We start from the raw sequence: 6241 nt of genomic DNA on the forward strand, positions 1-6241 counted from the left end.
ACTGTAACTGCATACCCAGCGCAATGACTATACCCCATTGCACTCGTCCTCGCTCTGTGGTAAATTGGGTTGATACTCGTCAGGTGATTTTGGCTGTCACTGTAGTTTGTGCAAAATCGGCAGCCGGACGGGCAGTATTTTTCAGTTTAAAAAAGTTCATAATTTTCGGAACATAGCACTTTTTTTGGTGATTCACGGACATTGAAAATACACTTCTTCTCTTAAATAGGTAAATTAATTTTATCTCACTATATGGATCAGAAACAACGAGCTCACTTGAAACTCTAAATGATATTGAACATACAAAATGTTGAAAAAAGCAATTTGAGCCCAATTAGTTTTTTACCCTTTCGAAAGCTTCGAAAATCTTAAAATTCAAATCAAAGATATGCGTGTAGTAACGTATGCGGAATGAAATACGAACATGCAGTAAAAATAAACAGATATACTAGGATGCAACCCATATTAGTGGTATTCACCAAATTGAGCAAGTGGCCTGGCAGCAGGGCTGACAGCTTGGCTCAAACCGTGTCATTTTTGGCCCTATTTTAATTCTAATGGAAATTAATTTTTCAATTTGGCACAAAGTGCCAAACTGGCACTTTTGAAAAATAGTAATATTTCAATACATTTTTGTGAAATCCTTTGTGTGTACTTCTTTTTCTCAACTAAAATTTTCTAATTTCTATAGGTTATTCAACTGTTTTGTCTTATTTTGGCAATGGACTTTTGTTTTAGGAATGTGTTACTAATTTTAATGCTAACAGGTTTATTCTGCGCTGGTAGTAAAAAGTTTGTAACCGGTTAATAAAGTTCCTGTCAATTTTTAAACCCTTTTCGCATTCTGTGTACTCTTGTAACCGGTAAATTTTGTTACCATCTCATAAGCTGGTAACAAATTATTGCCCCGTGAAATATGCAATGCCAGGGTTTCCACAATTCTTCATAGCTGCATTGCTGAGTATTTTAACTGCATTACCAACGTACCTAGAATCGCGGTGACAAGAACTGGTAACATTTTTTGGTAATACAATTTTCCGGTTACAAAATCTTCGGCAACGTGCAGAATAGACCTGTAAATGGAAGATTTTAAAATAATGGCACCTAATTTGGCACTTTTATTTTTCTATATGGCACATTTTGGCACTTTTTATCCTCAATATGGCACTTTATACTTAAGGATAGTTGGCAGCATGCCTGGCAGTCTGGCAAAAGAGCAGATGAGCTTAAGCAACGACAGTTGACAACAGTCCCCTGCAGAAAAACTTGTCAATTGATAAAAAATTACCCACTTGTAGTTAGCTTTTTTGCGGGATTTCTATAGAATATATAACTTGTAGCTAGCTACAAAATGCTAACTTGAAACTAGTTGACAAGTAATGCAGAAGTAATGAAGGAGGTTGTTTTCTTTAAACGCGTTTCTGTTTAAATATCCTGACTTCGCAAATACTTTTTCGGATTGAGGACAAATAAAAGGAAGATCGAAATTTCATATTATCATTTTGAAGTTATGTCTGACGGAGTTCGAATATGGGACCACCTGTAGCAGAATATGGAAACAAATATGAAATGTAATAAAAAGACTAAAGTAAGTAAAAATAAAAAAATAAAAAATAAAATACTTTGTTTTTTCTATTGATATTTTATGTCCAAAAGTAGTTAGTTACAAGTTAGTTACATCAAATTCAGAGGTAACCACCCTTGACTACATCTAATGCAGAGGTAAACCACCCTTGACTATTTCGCGGCCATCGCCATAGAAATATAGTTAGCTTTCGTCAAAGAAAATATACAGATAATAAGTGACACTTGCTCACTATTGTTTTTCCAAGAAAATTTTTTATAGAAAAGACTCATGCCCATAACGATTGGCCTATTTAAGTTTTCAGGCATAGTGCGGAGGGCTCTTTTTAGGGACTTCCAAAAAAGGAGGAGGTTATCAGTTCGTCGGAATATATATTTTTTTTTTATTATTATGTATGTTACCGCATAACTTTGGACCACGTTCGATAATTCTTTTTGCATCGGAAAGGTAGTATCTCAGAGGTGGTCCCGTACTAATCTGGTTAAGATCCGATCAGTGGATCATGAGATATATATATATATATATTTTTTTTTATATGAGAGTTGAAGTCGGTTTTTTTTGCTAAAAATTACTTGTAAAAATATTATTTTGGGCTTTATTGTGCCAATTTGAGTTCTTATTTTTTTTAGCCATTTAGACGACAAACAGCTCAGAGTTATATTTAGGTGTCCTTTTATGGGTCCCCAATGAAAAATATTTCCCTAATCCGTTGTACAAAACTGAAATGAAAGTGGTGCAAGCTAATTTAAGGAAAGCGCTCATAGCCGCTTTTTAACCGACTTCCAAAAAAGGAGGAGGTTATCAGTTCGTCGGAACATTTTTTTTGTATGTATGTTACCGCATAACTTTGGACCACGTCAACCGATTTCGATAATTATTTTTGCATTGGGAAGGCTGTGTCTCAGAGGTGGGCCCATACTTCTCTGGTTAAGATCCGATCAGTGGATCATTATATATATATATATATATTTTTTTTATGAGAATTGAAGTCGGTTTTTTTTTGCTAAAAGTTATAATTTTCCTTTTCAACGTTTAAAAAATCTCGGCTAAAGTAGTTTGCACATACTTCACTATATCCCTGGCCAGTGTAACCTTTGTGCGACTAAAGTGTCAAATTTACACTTTTCTGGAGATCGATACCCCTTGACACCGACTTTTTAAAAATAGGTTTACCTATTTTGACACTTTTCCAAAAAATCGTGCGACTTTTGCCCTTTTCTTTGATTTAAAATTCTATATACACATTTCGACAATTCCTTCGTAAATTATATTTACTAGAGTTCCAGTTACTGTCGAAATTCGACAGTTTTTCTAGTTGTAGAAGCCTTGGAGAGGTTTTCTAACTTAACACGTAGCGATACTTGTACGGTACAAATTAACTAACCGGAAAATCTTCTGCTAAAACGTAACTAATTTTTATTTTATCTGAGAAGGTCTTTGGAGGACTTCGGCAGGACTTGGAATTGACCCGATACATTCAAGTTTATCGATAAATTTCGATGATTTGATACATATCGAACACTAAAATTCGATAACTCAACAAAATTCGTTAACGCGACCAATTTCGATAACTGTGAAATTCGATGGCTCGATAAATTTCGATAACTAAAAAATGTAAAAACTTTGGATAACTTTATATCTTATATCTTTATAAATTTTTACTTTTGACATCTTTTCATCACATTTTTCGAAAACTATCTAAACCTTGAAATTTCGATAAATCGATATATTTTGAAAATTCCATAAACTTTGCTTTGTTGAACCAACCAATTTCAGTATATCAATAATTATCGATAACTCTGTAAGTTGAAAGAACTCCATGCATTACGCCTCCTCTATATATTTTGTTAAGTCTATAAATAATGATAATTCAATAAATATCGATAACTTGATACATTTCTTTAACTTAACAAATTTCGTTAATCCCACACGTTTTTATAGCTCGATAACTATCCGTAAATTTGGACAGCTAAGTTTCTGTGTCTATAAATTTCGACCACTCAGTAAACATTGATCAGTTTGAATAATTCGATACGTTGCGATAACTTAATAAGCATGGATAAATTTCGATAATTATAAACTTCGTAATTCGATAAATTTCAGTAACCTTTATGCCTGATTTTATTTCGATTCCTATCTTTTAACCTAATTCTTATGTATTTCTCATTGTCTCCATTTTCGCCTTTATCTCAATTTTCGTATTTATCTTCACTTTTGCCTTTTTTTTCTTCATCGTTATCACTTGTTTCTTCATCTTCATATTTATCTTTATTTCAAAGTTTAATTTCAAATACGAAGTAAAACAAAATGCGAAACAGCTTAAATTGAACAGGTTGCAAAAACAACCATACACAAATATCGAAATTTTTAAACGACGATTTTCAACCAATTTCGAAACTATAAAAACTCTCCTCATCTACAGAAAATTACCTTTCCAATGGTGTTTTTGGTTTTGAAATCGGTAACTTTACCTTGGTCTTCATCTTTGTTTTTATCTTTCACATCTTTGCTTATATCCTTTTCTTTTTCTATTCACGTAGATGAGATGAGGTGCGATGACGTGATAAGATGTGACGTGATTTTATGTGATGTGATCGGATGTCATGTCATGTGTTGTCATATCCTCTTATGTCATGTCATATGATGTCATACCATATGATGTCATATCATGTGATGTCACGTCATGTAATGCCATGTCATATCATACGATGACATATCATATTATGTCATGTCACGTGATATCGTGTGATGTGATATCATATTATGTGATGTAATATCATGTGATGTCTCTCCATATCATGTGATATAATGTGATGTGATGTCATTTAATGTTATCACATTCCATGTCCCGATTATTATATGGATAACCCTGTTGATAACTGTGCCGATAAAAATACCGATTACAATATCCGTAAACATATAGAAAAATACAACGCTTGCAAAATCGATTAATTCATCGATAAATATAACAATCATCAGTATCGATTATTGTACATATCGATAACAATATAAATCAATTATTTAATCGATTGTTATACCGATAACAATATCCATTATTGTATCGATAACAATATCGATTATTATATTGATTATTATATCGATTACAATAGCTGTTATTTAATCAATAACAGTATCGATAACAACATCGATTATTTTATCGATAGCAATGTCGATTATTATATCGATAAAAATATCGGGTTTTATATCGATAACAATATCGATCTTCAACCTCATCCTTTTCTTCATATTTATCTTTATTTTTGCATATTCCTCTTCACCTTTACATTAAAGTGTTTAAATTTGCTTTGATCTTCGTTTTTGCCTGTACCTCTAGGCATCTTTGTTTTCGTTTTTATTCTCAAACCGCTAAACCGCTGAGAACCATTTCCATGTGCATTATTCCCCTTGAATTTGACAATTTACTCCCAACCAACCAACTGCCGCTAAAGAAGTTTCACTTTATAAATTCAAGAAATTTTCTTACCCTTTCAGTTACCCTAATTCATATATATCTGTCATTGTCTCCATTTTCGTCTTTATCTTCACTTTTGCCTTCTTTTTTTTTGACCTCATCGTTATCATTTATTTCTTCATCTTCATATTTATCTTTACTTCAAAGCTTAATTTCAAGTGTGAAGTGAAACAGCATGCGAAAAATGTCAAATTGAACATGTTGCAGCAACATCTATACACAACTCGAAAATGTTTAAGCGACGGTTTCGGCCGTAATTTTCAACCAATTGTGAAACCTACGGAAAAATGCCTTTCCAACGATGTTCTTGGTTTTGAAATCGGTTCGGTAGAATCGCCAAACGAACGGAGACAACATTTATGTTAGCGTATTAATAATAGATATTACGTGTTTAAAAATGCTTTTAGTATTTACTTATCCAAGGCACTTAAAAATTACACCTCTGGCCAGATTTGGACTGATTTCAACCTCATTATTATGTCAAATATTTTTCGAATAAATGTCCAGAAGTAGCATGCATTAAAGCACCGTTTTTGGAGCTTAGCGTTTTCCCCAATTTATTTGTGTTAAATTTATTATTTATTTAATGATGTAAGTACTTTTCTTTAACTGCAATTTTGTATTCATACTAAATGCAAAATATGCATATTGCGCCTTTTAAATATATCCCTCATCAATAGGTTATTATTTTAAGAGAAATTAAAAATAATGGGAATAGTCATAGATGAAATAAAGTCTACTCTAAGCAGCTTTTTTGACAGATTTTCCGTTGAAAAAAGCTAAAACTAACGTTCGAGTCGATTTTATTATTCCTATTCCCTACTGAGTTTGGAAAGGTAAAATAATGAAAGTCTTTACATGCATGGTATAAACGATTTGAATGACTTGAAGACACTTTTTTCGGCTGTCACTTTTTTTTCGACTTTCGAAAAATTTTCAGCGGTAACACTGTCCCTGGCTCTTGCGTAGTCTCTAATGTTTTTTGTTTACTTTGTACTTTATTGTCATTATATACTGTGATTTGGCAGGAGAGATCAAGCAATTTATGATTCTTGTTACGGTCTCATTTCGCTGCTATGTGAAACATGTTTTTTCGAACTCGGGGGTTTTCCTTCTACTGTTTTCCTATTTTATAAAGCCGACATTTCCTTTGTAAATAAAGTTTTTTTTGAGTCTCATAGAGA

This window comes from Rhagoletis pomonella, unplaced genomic scaffold (assembly GCF_013731165.1).
Source record: "Rhagoletis pomonella isolate Grant_MI unplaced genomic scaffold, Rhpom_1.0 Rhpom_scaffold_00009, whole genome shotgun sequence".
NCBI lineage: Eukaryota > Metazoa > Arthropoda > Insecta > Diptera > Tephritidae > Rhagoletis > Rhagoletis pomonella.